This window comes from Eumetopias jubatus, unplaced genomic scaffold, assembly GCF_037043125.1.
Source record: "Eumetopias jubatus isolate StellerSeaLion01/CBP00866 unplaced genomic scaffold, mEumJub1_p1.0 scaffold_4, whole genome shotgun sequence".
NCBI classification, from domain to species: Eukaryota; Metazoa; Chordata; class Mammalia; order Carnivora; family Otariidae; genus Eumetopias; species Eumetopias jubatus.
Window position 1 is genome coordinate 119,190,863 of NW_028274810.1, and position 20,163 is coordinate 119,211,025.

Consider the following 20,163-nt stretch of genomic DNA (forward strand, 5'->3'; position numbering starts at 1 on the left):
ACATTTGCTGACCGCCCTACAGAAACCACTGATATTTATTGAACACTTTGGTGAACCTGGCAATGTGCATGTGTAGATTTCTTATTCAGCATCTTAAAACAATCCTGTGGTTATTATACCTTCAATCCAGATGAGAAAGTTGAGGCACATTATTACTTAACTTGTCCAGGTACATTGTTAGTAAGTAGACATGTGCCCGAGTCCACTGTCTCTACCACCCTACTCTGTAATACTGCCTCTCTCATCTGCCTTGGTGGTTCAGTGTTCAAGCTGATGGCGGGGTTAGACCTAGGTGTTAGGAGACACACCTTGATAGTTGTGTTTCCCCATCGAGAAATGCTGATCTCACTGGTTCCCTAAACTTACTCCAAGCTGCAGGCCCTCTTCTGTCCTGTCTACTCTCCTTTAAGGGTTAGAAGTCTAAGAAAGATCTAATAGAAATTGCTAGAAGGCCCAATTCATTTAATTCAAAAAACAAAAACAAACATGTTTCCCTTTGAAGAGAGTGGTGGCATTCTGATGAGGGAGCAGGTAGACAAATGTGTTTGTACTCTAGTCGGTTACTAAGGGAACACTCTCCTGATGAGTAAAAAGCCAGTCCCTGGAGTTTATACAACCTGACAACAGTTTCAGCAGCTTGCTGCTTCCCTTTTTATGTTCTGCCAGGAAAGGATAGAGCAGACCCGACAGGCGGATGGGGCCAGGCCTTGGAGCCGAGAGCTCAGAGGAAGGCCCGCCCCCAGGAGGGAGAAGGGTCCGGGCCAGCTTGCAGCACCTCTGGTCCCCAGATGAGGAGCTTGTCGAAGCTTTGAGTATTTCTCAGGAGAGCCCCAAAAACCCTATTCTCTTAAGCTAGTGGAGTCTGGAAACATTAAGCAATAATGGTTACAGGTGGAATTTAGGGAGTAAGATAAAAGAAGATACTTTGGCCTTTTTAGCCTTTCCAAATTGTATCCTTAATCTAACCAGCAAATACCAAATGTCTGCTGTGGCACATACTGAAAAATGTCATTTTCTAATTAAGATAGTACATATAGTGGGTATTTTAATAATTTTTATTGAAATATTAAAGTAGAGGAAAGGGTAGATTTGGGGGTCAGGTCCAGCTTTCTGCTCTTGACTAACTCTAAAAAGAGAAGAACTTTCATCGTGTTACTTATAAGCCATCCGTATTGTGAGTGTATCGTGTTGAGGTCTTTCTAAAAGGGTTGGTCCTGAGAAATACGACCCACCAAGTGATGATAACTGTCTCATCGCCACGTGGATTTGTTTTCATTTCCTAGCGGTCAGTGATTGTGGAGGGTTGGATGAGCAGGTGGGAGGAGCTGCGCAGATGTTGGCGTTAACGCCAGACGGGGCTGAGGCTGTCTGCCCTCGTCCAGCTTACGGCTGCTAACTGGCCAGCGCTTGGGGACTGCAGGGAGGATCGTAGTTGTAACCACTTACCCTGTGAGCCTGTACCAGAGTCGATGGACCAAGTCAGGTTTAAAGTAACTCGCTTTTCCTCCTGCCCTTCCCCTCCACATACTAGAAAACGGTTTTTGGAGAAAGTTGTTGGACCTCCTAATGGAGGATGAGGGAGGCTGGGAAGGCTAGGGGTTGGAAGTTGGGTACCTGTCACACCTGGAAGGCCAGCTCCCAGCAGGGTAGCCTCACTGCGAATGGTTGGCCTTCTCCAGTGCTAGTCTCCTTACCTGTCACCTGGTAGCGTGGGACCTGATTGAGATCAGAGGATTGAATCACTAAGCACAGTATTTGACACGTGGAATTTGCTTAACAAATACAAGTTTTTATTCTCTTGTTTATAATTATATTTAATTTGTAATTATTATTACATCTTCTCATTTGATCTTTATGGCTACTCCCTGGGTAGAGGCAGGTATGAATAGTCCTGTTCCATTTTACAGATAAGTGCACCAAATCTCCAAAGAATAATGTGCCTGGGAAATAGTGGTTTGGGGGCTTGATTCCAGGTTCCCTGACATGCACCGTTCCAGCGACGCTAACTCCCAACAGTTACAGAGTAACAGCATTCATTGCCTTTATAGATTGTGGGTGCTTACGGCCCACCTGACTTGGCTAGAACCTATACGGGTCGCCATCAACCCACTTGTGTTTAGCTTTGAAAACGCTCTCACTTTTTCTCTTTCATTTCCCTCATCAGTGAGTTATAATAAATTGGAAAAAGAGAGCGTTGTTAGCTAGTAACTCACAAACTTGAGGTTTTAGTACCCCAATCTTAAAAATGATCAAGGACACTGAAGAGTTCTTGTTCTTGTCAATGTGGAACATTTCTGTTCATACTTACTGTGTTATAATTTAAAATTGAGAAATTTTAAAGTCTCTTAATTCATTTTGTTGCAATATGCTGTTTGGTTGAAGTAGACAAAAAGTACAGCCTCATGCAGATCTACATATTGGAACGAAAGAGGAGCACTTGAAGAATTAAGGTGATTCTCAGTATTCTTCTTTGATGCTGTATCAAAACTTGACAAGTGTTAGTTTCTTTGTAGTTAATAGCCATGTGAATCTGAAACCATATGTGTGACAGGCTCACTTTATCCATTTTTGAGAAAATGTTTGCCAAATACCCACATCTCACTACCACAGTTAGTCAGTCTTTCAAGGAAAAAAAATGGTGTCCCATTAAAAAGCTGATGGACAAGGGGCAGCTGGGTGGCTCAGTCAGTTAAGCATCCTACTGTTGGTTTCAGCTCCAGGTTATGATCTCGGGGTCATAAGATCAAGCCCCGCGTTGGGCTCCACACTGAGCATGGAGCCTGCTTGGGATTCTCTCTCTCTCTCCCTCTTCCATCCCCCCCCCCCCCCACTTGCACACACACTCTCTCTCTCTACAAAAAGAAAAACTGGAGGGAAGCTGACAGACAAAATCAGCTATTTTAGCTTGCAACTCAAAATACTGCGTAAGTGCTTTTTCTCAAGATAACCGTCATATTTTGGTGTGCCTTGAGAGTGGTTTGTGCATACTTCCTGTTAAACAGAATGTAAGAAGGATGTACTCAGGGGTTGATATGTAAACAAATCAGTAATTTTTACTGTTTCATCCTGGGCATTTTTAAATGAAATTACGCTCTCCTCCCCACCCCCAAACCCCGCCCACAAGAGCATGACCATGAAGAATACAGTGACCTACGCTGGTGTTGAGCAGGACACCAGTGGCTTTACCTCCATTACTCCTGTACTGTCCATGCTAATGTCTAAACGGTGGAAAAAGATAAAATCTCAGTATTATTATGAAAGTACTTTTGACCTCGGGACCTCTAGGGGCCTGTGGACCACGCCTTGAGGCCCACTGGCGTAAGAATTCTCTGGCTGTGATTCCGGCCCCAGCCCTGAGTGGGTTGATAACATGGCCTGACTTAGAAGCATAAATGTCCTCACGGGGAGAATGAGGAAGAATACCTTCCGCGTCCTATGGTTTATGAGGATCGTCATACCACACACATGAGAAACTTTGTAAGCTGCGAAGTCCTTGAGTCACACGCAGTGGGCTGTTACTATATTAATAGACTCCATTAATATTAATATTGCTGTGGCATTAATAGCCACTGCAGGAGACTTTATTTATGTATTTTTTTTCTTATTATAAGAAGAACACATGCCTGATGGGGAAAATTTAGAATCCAAAGAGAAAATTGCAGTTTCTCTTTTATATTCTCCCTTCCCAGGAATAACCGTCATTGATATTTGGGGTTTATCTTTCTAGTCCTCTTTTCTGCACCTTTTTTCCCCCCAAGTAGGCGAAATCATGTTCTGAGCAACTTTGTATTTCACTAGATTTCACTTAGTGTTGACATTGGAGCGTTTGCACTTCCCCTAGTTGGGACAAATTACAGATTCAGAAGCTTGAGAGGATATGACTTTCCAAAGAATGCCCCGTGATGGATTCATCATCCTTGGCAGTTCAGCTCTTGTCCCCATGGCAGCCTCGTCCCACCCCTGTGGTGAGAGCCAGTGCTGGGGACATCTGCTTGATGGCAGCCCAGGTACTCAGGCAAGAGGAGCTCCCGGGACTTACTGTCCAGTGGGACTACCCACGTACATACAAGAAGGTCTTCTGTCTTTTGCTTTCTGTGTGCTTTTGACATCTTCAAGTGAAAACATCAAGTTCTGTAAATGGGTGACTTTCATCAAGGTAACATTGCCATTTGTATATTTTTCGGATTAAAGTCCAAGTCATCCAAAATTACAGAGATGGAGAGTGGATCAGTGGTTACCAGAGATTGGAGAAGGGGTCAGGGGCTCCTGAGGGAGTTTCTTTGTGTTGATAGAACAGTTCTCTAACTTGATTGTGGTGTGGTTGTACCGACCGATATGTGTGGTAAAATACCACCGAACCATACGCAGACATACCAAAAAATGAGTGCATGCAAAACTGATGAAATTCAAATAAGATCTATAGCCTAGCTGATCGTCTTGAGCCAGTGTGGCTTCCGGGTTTTGATAATGTCCTGTGTAAGCTGTTAACTTTATAAGGTGTTACTCTTGGGGGAAGCTGGTTGAGGACACAAGGGACCTCTCTGTACCATTTTTGCAACTGTTTGTGAGTCTTTAATTTTTCCAAAATAGAAAGTTTATGTAAAAGTATAAATCATCAAATTCTGGTCAGGGAGAGAGAGTGGGGGAAAATCTTGAATGATACAGCTTTTGTTAAATGAAAATTTCAGTGTAAAACAAAATGTGCCCAGCAAAACGCAAGCCCTCACTTTTCTGCTGTGTCATCAGATCTGTAATCCCACTTCCTCTGCACTTTGATAGGTTTTCTAAACCAGTCTTTATTCATGTTTTCAGTTGCTCCCTCTAGTTCAAGTCCTTTTTGTGGCCACTGTTCCCTAAACGTGAAGTGATGAGCTCTTTCCCCTCAGAAGCCAGTCTCTTTGTCACGTGTGCCTATGGCTAGGGAATGCTGCCTCTTAGTGGCGAGAAGCCAGAGAAATGTGGACATGATCTATTTTGTAGATGTCTTTAATATGTGTGCGGCCGGGTTTTAAGTGCGAAGTACCTCTCATAGCGTTTGGTTCACAGCATACATTTCGTAGATAATAGCATTTTTTTTAATGATTAGAAATGTTTCTTTAGTTGATTTACCAGTCTCTATGAATTTGTCCTTCCTCTAGTGAAAGATGCCCTCATAATCAAAGCCAGCTCCCAATGTAACAAATTACTTGTTGAGGGGCGCCTGGGTGGCTCAGTTAAGCGTCTGCCTTCGGCTCAGGTCACGATCCCAGAGTCATGGATCGAGCCCCTCAGCGAGGAGTCTGCTTTCCCCTCTGTCCCTCACCCCCCTCTCTCTATCAAATAAATAAGTTTTAAAAATCTTAATTAAAAAAAAATTACTTGTTGTTTCTGGATTATAGACTGTTTCTTGCTTCTGTGCCTTTGTACCTTTCGTTCCTTCTATTTTTATTATCATTTAGTAGTTAACATTAATGATACTTTGTTTATAATGCATCCTTGTTAAAAAGGGAAAAAAGAAGAAGGAAAAGAAAGGATGATCTTTTAGAGTTTTAGTGTTTCGAAGTATTTTTATTATTCATTTGGTTAAATATATGGAACCAAAATTATGTTCAGTCTTTTTTTCTTTTAAGTCATTGCAAAGAAAGCAGTTGAAGTTGTTGCTTGCTAAACACTGCTAGGTCTGCTCTCCTGCTAGCATCCCATCATTGCCTGTGATCCAGGGAGAGAAATGAAGGAGTCAACAGAGCATTGCATCCACTACTTAATCACCAAACCACAAAATCGGACAGGAAAGGAGTAACTGATGGATGGAAATAGGTTCTCAATGGGTAAGGAAAACTATTTGAACCATACCCCAAAGACTCCCAGCGTAGGATCAGTTTTAGAAAATACATGTAAAACCTCTTTTAAAAGGAGGTGCCAAGAAGGATTCTGGTTCAGCCAGGACTGTCCACGCCTTCTCTTCCCTGAGCCTTTGGACAGTTCTGTAGCTTGCACAACAGCTTCAGTCCCCTGTAACAGAGGACAGTTATTGCTTCAGAGCTGTTGAAGCAAAGGAAAGATTTCTCCAGCTGCATAGCATTTCCTGTTTGCAGTCTCTGACTGCAAGGTATGTGGTCCAGTTAAGGATTTATTTTTAATTTTTCTTCTTTTCTTCCCCCTTAAAAGAGAATAGCCAAGAAGCATGCAGGTTGGATCTCGATTTATAGCTGACAGATTATTTCTCAAGTTCTTCTTTGAAATGCTGCAAAATGTAGAGCATGAGTATGCTCAACAGTCAGTTGGTAGCCCCTGGATTATAGAATACGTCTTAACAACCTTATCTTTTTGCACAATGGTAATCCATAATTGGAAGAGTTTAGCATTTGATCTGCCAGACGTCCCCTCATGTCTGGGCATGCTTTACTGACAGCTGATATTGTGAGACCTTTCATGAAATGAGATCTATCCACATGGGTAAGAGGGAGGTTTTCTTTTCCTCTTTTACAAAAGTTGTACATGTTTACTGTAAAAATTTGAGAAATACGGAAAATTTTAAATGAAATAAAGATCAGTATATAATCCCAGCTTCCGTTAATACTCATAATATGCTCTGTCCTTTGAAACATCTTTATAGATTTATATAAAGAGAAGCTGATAAAATTCAGAATTTTATAGATTCCAGAGTGGTGGCAGGGTGCATATGCCATATATTATATAACATCCCTTCTCCGACCCCCCATGACTTTTCAGGCAGGTCCTCATAATTAGACACAATCTGTTTTTTGCAGTGAGACTTGTGAATATTTACCTGAAGTGACATGAAGACTCCAAAGAGTCCCACCTCAATTCAGGTCAAAGCTTACCGCCACAAGAATCAGGTTAGATCAGGTTTTGCTGCTAAATGAGTTTTAGAAAAAACAAACTTGGGGCACCTGGGTGGCTCAGTCAGTTAAGCTTCCAGCTCTTGGTTTCCACTCAGGTCATGATCTTGGGGTCGTGAGATCGAGCCCTGCATTGGGGGCTCCGTGCTCAGCGGGCAGACTGCTTGAGATTCTCTCTCTCCCTCTCCCCACTCATGCACAATGCTCTCTCTCTAAAATAAATAAATCTTAAAAAAATGTTTTTAAATAAATAAAACTTGTATTATACATACACTTTGCAAACTTTATTTAAAGCCTGTTATGTTAGCTCTCTAGAACTATACAAATAAAATTGCAGAATCGCTTTAACAGGCTACATTGTATATTTCATGGTATAACTAAGCCATAATCGATTCCCTATATAGAATTAGAATTTTATGCTCATCAATACGGGAGTACCGTGTCTTAAATACATCCAATATACAGAAATCCTGTGGTATCCCTGGGCTGAACTTAAAAATGGTTTATTTTTCTTTTGGCTTTTTTTTTTTTTTTACATTAAAAACATTGTAAATAGGAAGTTCAAATAATGTCTTTTAAGCAGGATTGAATCTTCTTCTTGTGACTTTTGCATGCAGTGAAGAACACTCTTCATTTAAAATGTGTTTGTGGTTGTCCCATGTTACTCCACTTGAAACAGACTCACACACAGCGTCTCCATGCTAGCAGAGACTTAGGTTTTAGAGCTGCAGTTCTGTGAGAGAGGAAGGAGAGAGAAACTGGCCCCTTGTTGGAGGAGAAGGTTTCATTAGCCATAAGAGAGGACTGAACATGGGGGAGAAAGTCTCAGGTTGGCGCTGGAATGCTTGGGATGTTCCTAACGTTCACTTATCAGTATCTCTCTTCAAGGTTGAGCTGATCTCACCCTCAGAGACCTTCAGGCAGGTAAAGTTTTCATTATTCCTATGGTTAAGTTTTATTTATGTAAATAACAATGATAACATAATAATGTGTATTTAGAGTTGCTTCCTATAGCCCAAGCACCGTGTTAAGCACTTTATGTGTTGTACTCGCTAGAAGGGGCTAGCATGTGCTGCAGTAATAGATGCACCCCCAGATCTCCATGGCTTCACATAGGAAGGGTTCTTTCCTCCTCACGTCGCATGACTACAGAGGGGGTCTGCTCCACACGCTAACAGTCATTCAGAGGCCGCCCCATCCCCACAGGATGCTCCATGGCAGAGGAGAAGAGGCTCCAGAATCATGTGAAGGCTCATCACCGCTTCCCCTGATGTATTAGTTCGCTACCTTAAACTGCGTTCTTGGCCCCACTGCTGGGAGACAGGAAATAGAAGGGAGCAAGTAGAATATTTGGTGAGCATTACTGTTTCTGCCTCATCGATTCTGACACGAGCCCTACCAGTTAGTAGCCATGATTATCCTTATCGAACAGTAGAGGAAACTGAGGCACAGAGCACTCAGGTAGGTATCAGAGCCAGCATTCAGACCTAGGTGGTCTGCTCCAGGGCCCATGCTTTTAAGAAGTACACTGGACTGCCTCTCAGGATGTGGACATCCTTTTATGGGCCTCGTATAAAGTTTACTTTTAATTTATTTAAGGAAAAAGGATTGATTTAAAGGGCAGGAAGTAAAAGAGTGGCACAGATGTGGCAGGAGGAAGGCAAACACTGTTCTGAGATACACAGCTAACAGCCTCCGTCCGCATGATCTTGGTCCCAGAAGCCTCCAGACCTGCTTTTCCAGACCCAAATCTGGAGGCCATTGTGCAAAGCAAATGCAGGTATTTTCCTTTGTTCAGAGAATTCTGCCGAACTCAGCCTCACACTCACTCCTCCGCCTCTTCTACTCTTCCTTGACTTCCCATTTTCCATCCCAGGCCTTACCTCTTGCCTGGATTCTGCTGTTCTACCTGCCTGCCTCAGATTCAGTGTCCTCTCTTGAACTGGGTTTAGATTCGCTGCAGAATGTTGCCTCTGAGTCTCTCTTCACCTCCACTTCCTGCAGTTTTCAGAGGAGGTGACCCACTCCAGACCCAGACTTTTGGGCAGGTACCAAACTAGAGCACCTTTCTCTGGGCAGTTGTCAGCCAGCACCAGGAACATGGATTCGTGAGGGGAGCGTGGTGGGTGGCACGTACAAGCCAGGTGGATGCTTGGAGCTACGTACACCCTGTGCTCCCATGTGCAGTGGCCATGCTGGGCCCAGTGCATCTGGCTCCCTCTGCCTGGGAACGTGAGCATCAGAATCTGATACGCCTTTCCCTAAGAGTTTTCCCTGAAACACTAATTCCATGCCACCTTCTTTGACAAGAGTACTGGATTGAAAAGTACTCCATATAGCTTTTGGAGATTGACAGTGCACATTTGTGTATTAAAGGCTTGGAGACATCCTATTATTAAAGAGACCTGTCCAGTTCCATTTTTTTTTTAACTTATTTGACTGCAAACTTTCTTGTATAAGAAACGATAACTTCCCATGGAACCACTTTGAGACGTGCTGATTTAGATGTTTTCTGGATCAGGTGATCCATTTCATGTGTTTAATTTTATTCCATTTCATATCTGCTCTTCTGGAATTTATTTCTTCTTTACATTTCACTGTGTAATTTCTGATTATTTAAGCTGGTTGCTTCTTTACACTTTGCCTCTTTCAGATTATACCCTTTGGTGCTTTTTGGTATCTCGAGGTTTAACCGTGAAGAAAGAGGCTGCGGATCCAGCCTTGAACTAGTAGCATACGTCTTCTACTAAGTGTGAATAAGCCATTCTGTTGACTGGCTGTTGCCCAGCCATGTTAAGCAATTGAAAGTTCAGAGAGTTGGTAGAAGCGATGACTCTGAAGTCAGATAAAACTGAGTTCACGTTTCTTTTCCAGCAGTTCTCAAGCTGGGTCACCAGAGGCAGTATCATTTACTCAGTTACTCATTCATTCACCCAGAAGGCAAGGGTATCAAGAAAGGCTTATCAGAAGAGACACCTTGAACTAGGCCATAAATAATTAATAGATATTTATAAAACTATTCTCTTAGGCTTGCAGATGCACTTTTCTTGAACTAGAAGCATTAAGCAGCAGTAAGCATTGGTTAGCACACTTGATATTTATTTACTTATTTTAAAAGTATTTATTTAGAGAGAGAGTAAGTGAGAGGGCTTGAGTGGGAGGGAAGGGCAGAGGGAGAAGCAGACTCCCCGCTGAGCAGGGAGCGGGACGTGGGGCTTGAATCCAGACCCTGGGATCATGACCTGAGCCGAGGGCAGATGCCCAACCGACTGAGCCACCCAGGTGCCCCTGATACACTTGATATTTAGAGAGAGAGGTGAAAATCTGTACTTCAAGGTTTTTATTTTTTGGTTTTGTTTGTTTTAAAAGATTCTATTTATTTATTTATTTATTTAGCGTGTGCAAGTCGGGGAAGGGGCAGAGGGGGAGAGGAAGAGAGAGAATCTCAAGCAGACTCCCGTAGTGGGGAGCCCGACATGGGGCTCAATCTCATGACTCTGAGATCATGACCTGAGCCAAAATAGACACTCAACCAAGTGAGCCACCCAAGTGCCCCTGTTTTTTTGTTTATTTGTTTTGTTTTTGTTTTTTTCTTAAAGACTTTCTAAGTTGTGGTCTTGACTTAGCCAGCATTTACTAAATATTCACTCTGTTCCTGGCTCTGTGCTGAGCTTGGCTGTCACTTTCTGTTTAAGAGACTGCTTATGCAGACTATTTTAATAGTTAACACTAAAGCACTACTTCATTTTATAGGAAAAGTTGGACATGGGGATGGAACCAGGTATTTTAGACTTCCTGTTTTTTTGCTGCCTGCAAATAGAGAAAACTTTTTTTTTTTTAGTTTCCTGGCAGCAGTTGGTGTCACAAGCATAATATCCAAGAAGACCCTTTTTCTGCAAGGCTAACTTAGAAATATGTCAAGTGGTGGTGAATATTACAGCCACCATTGAGGTAAATTATTTGGATTCTGACATTTTCAGTGAAGATCAAGCTTTACACGCAGCAGTATTGTAGCCAGTGAGGTTTATCCGAGGTGCAGTTATTGCTAATTTGAGCATTTTCCATGAGGATCAAGTGAGGAGAAGCACAAGATACGGACCAAGCAGACAGAGTAGGGCAGTCCAAGCAGAGGGCTGTCCGAAGTAGAAGGAAAACCAAAGTTCTTTAGAGAAGGGAAAGCCTACGGTCAAAACGCGGAAGTCACTTGTCTGAGGTCTAGGGCAGCACTTCTCTCTCCCCTGCTTTCCTACCAGTTAAATGAAGACAGTGTCTACGAGGAGGCGTTGCTGTGTCCTCCTGTTAGGGTACGCGGTGAGCCCCGAGTGCTCGCACACATTTATTTTATTACATTTTTTAATTTGTTAGGAAGGTGCTAAGTAAAAGTTTTTCATTGTCAAACATACAGTGGGTGATAAAGATACTCAGTGAAGGCAAGGAAAATGGAATTTGATGTCACCTCCAGTATGGTTTTGTTCTAATTTAAACATAGCAAATTGTAGATGGCATGCATGGAAATGAAATTAAGGGTCTGAAAGTCGATTGTGAACCAGTCGATCGATCCTTTCAAACACAGTAGAGAAATCCTTAGGGTCGAGATGTCTTTTTTTAAACAAAGGCCTAGCTGCCTCGGCTTTTCTTCCTTTTGCTTTCCGGGCTTTTAAGTCTTAGCTACTCCCCCTTTTCTTATAATTATCCTCAAATGAAATCAGATGCTGCACATAATGCAAGGGATAATAGTGCTTTCATTTTCACTCTCGATGTAGGAGATGATGTAAATCTAACCCCTCATTTGCTTAAATTAAATTAGACAAAATATAATTGCATTATTTTACATTAAGGAATTCTCATATTCTCCGATACACTTACACCTATCCGTTTTTCTCTGTGAAACTTCCAGGAGAACTGTATTTTCTGCTTAAATTGTCATTTCCTGATTCCTGTAGCATAACAGTGTGATTTGGGTCACCCTTTACCTCACGTCTTCCCCAGATCACCCAGAACAGTCACTCCTGTGCTTTTCTCCTGGTGATTATGCCCTAGACCTTAGACAAGCGCCTTCCACATTCTGACCGTAGGCTTTCCCTTCTCTAAAGGAACTTTGGTTTTCCTTCTACTTTGGACAGCCCTTCATGTAATGCTGGTGCCATCACGCCCAGAGAGCTTGTTTCAGCGTGGGTGGTTGGGTGCACCCTCAGAGTGCCTGATTAATTAGGATTGAGATTTCATTTCTAACAAGTTCTGGGTGATGCAAACACAGTGGTCCAAGGACCGTACTTGGTAAGGGAAGGGTGGTCATTCTGGAGAGAGATACAGAATTCCCTAGTGTTACAGAGAAGCTGTAATGTTTCCTGCCACATTCACTCCCTAATTCGTTATTTTTACTTTTATACCTGCTCTCTGGTTTCTGTGTTGTTTTAGTAAGTCAGATAACAAGCTGAATGAGAAATAGGCTGCTGGTGATTATATCGCCCTCTTGTGTTTCTGTGTCATATTTCTTAATATTCTGATTACAAAAATAATACCAGTTCATTGTTGAAAACTTAGAAAACACAGGGGATAAACACTGAAATAAAAGCCACCAGTAGCCTTACAATCTGCTGTTTATGGGTTGAGATAGATCTGTATCTTCTAATCTTTTCTTCTGTTTATAAATCTTTTTATCATAGATGTATTTATCACCCTAACTTTTTAACCACAGTGGTTTCATACTATAGTGCTATTTGATAACCTGATTTTTCACTTACATATTTTGAAAAACGTTTTCTGGTTTTGTAAAGCACTGTAGCCTCAGACCTTTGCTTAACTGAAAGCATACGGCCTCTTAATGCAGAGCTCCTGTGGTTGAGATGGAGTGAGGAGCCTCAAGCCTCCCCCGCGGTCAGCAACTGTCCCCCACAGCAGGGTCTGCAGAACCCCTTGGCAGTGTCCATGACTTCATTTCCGACAGCACTCTAGCGTGTCCATCATTTATTCGCACCAGGATTTATTTCCCAAGTCTCCTGTGTTGAGCATTTCTGTTGTTGCCATGTTCTCTCCTTTGAGAACAAGAGTCAGGGGTGTCATTTGAAATTTCCGCATGTGCCCTGACAATACCTTATTTCGATGTTGGGCCCCCATTACTGTGTGAATGTAGTTTGCATGTTTTTATTTCCCCTTGCTTCACTATTGTCTGAGTCGGTTAGGAAATGGAGAGAAACTGCTTGGAGCCCAGGACCCTTGTAGTCCCGTCTGTTCTTGCTCTGGTCAAATTCAGAAGCTCACTTTTCTTGATATATTTCAGACTTTTTCAAAAGGTTCTGTTTATATTGTGGCAGAAGTTTTATAGTAGACATGACAGACAATATATAACAATCTAGGGTTTTGATAGGAACTATGAACTGACCCTTCTAACTCTTCAGCATCATTACGGAATTGTTTAGTTACTGTTTTTGTTACTTTGTCAGAGGTAGGGGGACAGGGCCACATCCTGCTTGTAGGACAGTGTGAGCGTCTCCCTCTGGCTCTTCTCACCTAGTTGATCTGGATTTTTTTCCTGGTGCATTCAGTCGTATCTCAATAGCTGATTTTAAGCTATAAGTGTACTGTACCTGGAAGGTATATTAGAGACCTTGTTTTTTCAGTGAGAAGTGACCAGCCTATATCCACACTGCCAGGTGGAGGCAGGTTCAAATCTAGAACACTTTTCTTCCCCGATTGTCAGAGTCTGGCAGACAGACCCTGGGTCTGTCACCCCCAGCCATATCCTGGGAGCAGTTCTAATCTCCTACCCTTCTCCTAAAATCTGCCCCCCACCTCCCTGCCTTCTAATCTGGAAGTGCAGAGTGCTTCAGGAAGACCAAAACTGGCTCAGATTCTGTAACACTTCTGAGTCTCAGAACAGCTTTCCTGGGCATGGAGAGGAATTCATTTGTTCAGCCATTTATTCCATCAGTAGGCGTTTTATATGACAGGTCTATGCTGTCCTAGGGGTTTGATGTAACAAAGTGGTGGCAAAACAGCCATAGGTCCTGCCTTCAAGAAGCTTTGCTCTAGACACTAAAGAAACAATCAAGTGCTGGTAAAATGCACTGTGCTCTGAAAGTGAGCCTCCTCTGCCTCGTTAAGACTAAAGGGAAATCAGGCGGGAAAGACCTATGTAGAGTGGGCTCAAGACCTCACTGTGGAGGAGGCATGGAGACTAGAATAGGAGGTTCTTTGCCAGTAGCCAAAGGAAGAGTGGTCCTAAAGCATGTGCGTGGGAGTTTGATGGATTGAGAACCGGAAGAAGGGCTGGCATGGTTGATGGACAGTGGGAATGGGTAGAGGGGCTTCAGACAGGTTGCCTGGGCCAGACTTAAACTAGGAGGTTGGATTTGAATCCAGGTCCTTGGGAAGCCATTGATGGGTTTTGAGCAGGAGAGTGATATGATCTGATAGTCACTTTAAAAGATCATTCGAATAGTAGGACTCAGGAAATGAGAATGGAGTCAGTAAAAATGTTAATTAAAAACCTATCCATCTGCTTACTCACTGTTTGACCTTGAGCCAGTTATTTAACCTCTCTGATCCTGTTTCCTCATTAATTGGGTGAGACCAAGAATCATCTTACTGAGTTGTTGTGAGCAGTAACTTTAGATAACATATGTTAAACACAGTACCATCTGTCATGTTAATAAATCTAATTCAGGCTGCTCTGCCTGGATTAGAGCATGTGATGTATAATAGGATACATTATCTTACGGTTTGTAGAGACCCCCTTGCAGAATGAGGCAGGGAAACAACCTTAGAACCTACCATTGGAGAGAATGTGGCGCCATATGAAGGACATTTAGGAGTCCTCCCACCCTCCACCCCAGGCTCAAAAGACCTATTCTAGTATCCGAAATGCTATCATTGTATTTTTTCCACCACTACCACTGAGCTTTTCAAGTGTGAGAAAGTAAACCTAGTTACATTTTATTAAGAGTCTGTTTTGTGAGGCATTTCGCATGCATAGCACCCAGTATCTGTTCTGCAACACCTTTAGCAGGTCGCCTTACCATTCCCACTACAAGCAAGGAGAGTCTCTAAAAGGCTGAATGACTTGTCCAGGGACACACCTGGCTAAGTATTTGTCACCTACTTGACCATGTGAACCCTGGGCACTCCGGCAGCCGTGAAGCATAAACTTAGTTACCAGTGTGTGAGCAGTGGGTAAGGTAGGAACATTAACTCTCATCTGTGTTGGATTTGTAACTGCCCTCAACCTGTGAGCAGTATTCTTTGTTTCCCCTTAATGCATACTCAACCAAATACAATAAAGCTTAGTTCAGTAGTTGTTCAGTAGGTCAGTCATAGCTGATAACAATTGTCCATTCATGTGTGTAGTATATCATAGTCTTCAAAACGTTCTGATAATCTGCAAGAAGATAGTGCTGTAGACCAAATTTACTGACTTTGGAGTTAGCCCTGGGTTGTGGTTTGACCCCTCCACTTAACTCTCTGAGTGTGTTTGAGCACGTGACTTAATAACACTTTGAGGGTTATCAGGAGCTACCGATGGAGCAGTGGGGTGGAGGCAGGCAACGCTGTGGCCTGCTGCAAAGTGGGAGCGTCGTGGTATCTGTTTTCCCTGATCCTGTCACACCAGCCTGGGCTAGTTGAGGAAGGTGCTGGGACACGCATTTTAAAATCAGAAAACCAAGTCAGTAGGGTTAACGGTTTGCCCAGAGTCACCCAGGAGTAATGAGTGGGCACATGCCTCTGAGCTTCTCAGCTCCTTCTGAGAACTCTTTCCTGTGTATCATGACTCCCCGGAAACGGCCTGACAATAGGGTGCCATGAAGGTGCATGAGTAGGCCATGAAGGAGTTAACACACTAGACAGAATAGCTCATTTATTCCCGGGAATCGTGGACTTAACTGCTGGGAGCTGGCTCATTATTTTAATTGGATTTTCCAATGTGTTGAGCAAGTCAGCAGATTTGCATTAGCCTTACTTTCAGCGAAACTGTTTCTGTCTGTAGAGAGGAAAGAGAGAGAACCAGTGGGCAGCGGAGAAGGAATGTCAGAATTAATGTGGGATGGCAAAGCAAGCAAATTCTGTCCTCATTAATTGATAAAGTGCCACGTGCATGTGGGCATCGTGGGGGCATCATGTGTAGAGCTGTGTTGCCCTCACACAGGGACGGGGATGAGGCTCTGCTGAGTCATGTCCCTTCTGTGCTCTTGGGGGGCGGTGGAGAGCCCCTCCGGGCCAGCCAGAAGCCACAGGGCCGCATGGTGACCTTCAGCTGCTTCCTGGCTCCTGCTCTGGGACCTGGTCAGTTAGGGGACAAAACAGATGACATGCCTCCCCCTAATTAAGAAGCATACCTTCTAGGGGCGCCTGGGTGGCTCAGTCGTTAAGTGTCTGCCTTTGGCTCAGGTAATGATCCCAGCGTCCTGGGATTGAGCCCCACATCGGGCTCTCTGCTCCGCGGGAAGCCTGCTTCTCCCTCTCCCACTCCCCCTGCTTGTGTTCCCTCTCTCGCTGTGTCTCTGTCAAATAAATAAATAAAATCTTTAAAAAAAATAATAAAATAAAAAAAGCATACCTTCTAAGAGAGGAAAGACAGGTGATACATCAGCAAGAAATAAGATCATTTCATTTTGTGGTAAACACTTTAAAGGGGTTAAAAAAAAATTAGGGCAGATACATAGAGGAAAGCTGATTGTGAAGTCCTCTCTCACATCTGGGATTACAGGTTCTGTGTGTATAACGTCTGGTAGTGTCTATACAGTTGCAAGGAATAAGTGGTTATTTTGATCAAAACCAATATTAATTACAGTTTGTTTGCTTAAACAAGCCACTTTTGCATAATGAAAGGACGGACCTCAACCGCCTCCTGTCTTTATTCCAAATTTCTGGTTGGGCTTGATGTATATACTTGCGGGGGGGGGGAGGCATTTCCTCTTTGTGAGGAAGGAAACAGTTTGTTTGGAAAGCAGATATATTTACCACACCCAAACATCATTCCTGAAAGGCTGTTAATGTGTTTGCTTGATAAAGTGGAAAAAGAGGTGCTTTTAGAAACCTGTCCTTCATCCTCATGTTATCTTGATTCGTGTGAAGAACTTACATTAATTCAACTTTATCATTAAAGGAAAGGAAATAGATTGGAACTTGAGTAAATGGGAATGGAATAATCAATAGAATTTTAGTAAAATTAATGGGAAATAATGATATAATAGATTTGAAAGCCTTTTAAAAAATCCATTGAGGATAATGAAGGTGATACAGGAAGGCTGTCCACTCGTTCTATTACTGTGGTATGTTGGCCTCCTCGCGGTTGCCCTGAAGATGCTTTTGTTACACATCAGGTTGCAAGCCTTGCTCAGTCCATGGGAAGGATTCCTGAAAGAACTGGAAAATAAAAAAGCAGGAGAATCAGAGAATCCTGTAACTGTCAAGTCATGTAACCCATCGCCGTCACTCAGCAATACCTTCAAATATCAGAGAAAATAGGTCTTCTCTTCATTGAGATCTCCAGGGAAGGAAATTTTGTTTGGCCCCTCAGTAAATATTTCTTAAATGTTTCCTTTTCTTGAGATTAGTCTGTCTTCTCTGACTTTCCTCTGTATCTTCATGACAGGTAGTTACTGTTCACTTTGTACTTAGACCAACCTGGGTGGCTCAGCCGGTTAAGCATCCTATTCTTGATTTCGGCTCAGGTCGTGATCTCAGGGTCGTGGGCTTCAGCCCAACGTTGAGCCCCGTGCTCAGTGGGGAGTCTACTTGAGATTCTCTCTCTCTCTCTCTCTCTGCCCCTCGCCCCCTGCTCATGCTCTCTCTTGATCTCTCTCTAATAAATAAATAAAATCATTAAAAAAAAAGTCTCCTTCGCTAGTCTTTGCAACTGAACCTGCTTTTTCTTGGGAAGTAAGGTGGGGAAAGTTTAAGTTTCAAAATTTTTTTCCTGGGGCCTTTTCTTAGGCTCATCACTGAGAAGATTCTGAATTCATAATACATGATATTTGGCCTTCTTGGTTTCTTATCAGCTCCCAAGAGTATATGTGTGGATAACCACAGAGAAATTCTTAATTCTTGGGGTTTTCCACCAGTGCAGCTCTCGCCCACCTCCCCCTGCCCCGTGTCTGCCCACGGCAGTGGCACTGAAAGCTTACGGCGCACATCTGTTGTGTGGTCAGTACCTGGCTTTTGAGGGACTTTTCCTTCCGAGCAACTCCCACATTCAGTACTAACCACAGAGTTTCATAATTCTTTCATTGTTGTGTTGTAATACAGCCTTCAGACCAAGGTGGCAATGACATTAATGTATTTTTTTTTCCCTGCTCCATTTCACAGTGGATTTGAGGCATTGGTGGAAACCCTGATGTAGGACTAAGTTAAAAATGGTTGATAATCACTGTCATCTCATTTTGTGTTTTAGGATTTTTGCTCTTTTTTTTTAATAAACAATACAGTACATGGTACAAAAAAAATGTTTTTTATGTGCAAGGGTCCATAGTAAAAGGCTCTTACCCCACCCTCCCCCTTTGCACACCCAGTCTCTGTCCCTGCTGGGAAGCAGTACTAGCTTATATGCTTATATGCTTTCAGCAATAATTTAAACATAAACCCATTTTTTTTAAGTTTTATTACTTTATTTAAATAATCTCAGCACCCAGCATGGGGCTTGTATGGACAACTCCAGGATCAAGAGTCATATGCTCCACCCACTGAGCCAGCCAGGTGTCCCTATTCTTTTTATATGAAACTTTGTATGCTATGAATACTGTTACACATAGCTTTTATCACATAACAATCTATCTTGGAGATATTTCCGAAGTTTGATGTAAAGAACTTTCTCATTTTTTGGCTATTGTTTAGAACTTCCGTAATTTATTTAACTATTTCCCTGTTGACAAGCACTAAGCTTTGCCTCAGTATAACAGTCCTAGGAACACCACTGGGTGGTTCAGTTGGTTAAGTGTCCGACTCTTGATTTTGGCTCAGGTTGTGATCTCATGGTTGTGGGATCCAGCCCCACGTCGAGCTCCGTGCTCAGTGGGGAGTCTGCTTGAGATTCTCTCTCTCTTCCTCTGCTTCTCCCCCACTCTCGCTCTCTAAATAAATCTTTAAAAATTAAAAAAAATAAAGTCCTACAGAGAAGAACACCTTGTACTCACATGATTCTGTATTTCCTTCACTCTACAAATACTTACTGAGCACCTACTCTGTGCTAGGCAGTGTTTTAAATTCTGGAAATATGGCAGTGAACATACAGAGCCTGCTCGCGGAGAGCTTGCATTCAAATTGAGGAGCAGCGAACACATGAGGAAACAAGTACATATGTAAATGGTGAGGGATGGTAAATGTTTTGAAGAGAATAATGTAAGGATGTCTACAAACCGAGGGAAGGTAGAGACTGGCCTGACTAGTGGAGGGCAGGCGGGCCCCTGCCTCACTTGCCAACATGCACGCAAACTCCTGAGACCCACGGGCTGGTGGGATGCAGGAGGCTTGTAGTTCAGGAACGAGCTTGCCGAGGACTCAGAGTAAGATATTACGGCAGCTATTCATCTGTGGCAGAGAGTGAGTCCTGTTAATCTTTATTTTTCCCATCTCATACCCAAGGCCAGTGTTTTTCAACTTTTTCTTTATTATTACCTTTATTATTACTCTTTATTATATGCCCCCACCCCATCCCAAGGAGCGTTTTTAAATATATATTTTTTTAAGATTTTAATTTTAAGTAATCTCTGTACCCAGTGTGGGGCTCGAACTCACAACCTGGAGATCAAGTCATACACTCCACTGACTGAACCAGTCAGGTGCCCTTTAAAGACCTTTCTTTTAACTAATCACTTCCCCCTTGAGGTTTTAATAGAATAGATGTACTCTGTATATCAAGTTTATGTGCTATGGCCCTTTGGAGAACCACAGCCATTATAATATCTAAGATGTTTTTCACCCCACTTCCCAGGAACCAAGGCCCTTGACCTCACAGAATGCAGACTTTGAATCTGTGGCTCTCTCGCTTTTGACACCTGCCAGCCAGGCAATTTCCCTATGTGGGGTTAGTGCAGTTGCATAGACAAAACTGTTTTGGTATTCAGAATCTCTTTGTCTTTGAAAGAAGAAAGAGAGAGTTGGTGGTTTTTGATCCAGGCCCTCTGGTGGTGTGTGCCCTGGACAACTAACCTTGTGTTAATTGGTGGCCGAGGAGGGCAGAGCTAGGATGGCAAGCTTCCGGAAGCCCCAGATGAGAGCAGTAGACAGGAGTTGGCAGAAGGTGTCCCTTCCGCTCCACTTGGCCGTATTCTTATTTCTTATTTAACATCCCCTTGGACTTTAAAAATAAACATGTATTCAGCACTTC

The 20,163-nt window shown here is 42.9% G+C and overlaps 1 protein-coding gene across 2 annotated transcripts in view; it reads left to right on the forward strand.

Annotated features, from left to right (window-relative positions):
- Positions 1-20,163, forward strand: part of ASAP1 (ArfGAP with SH3 domain, ankyrin repeat and PH domain 1) — a 339,019-nt gene that overhangs the window by 216,403 nt on the left and 102,453 nt on the right. The gene's annotated exons all lie outside the window — the stretch shown is intronic.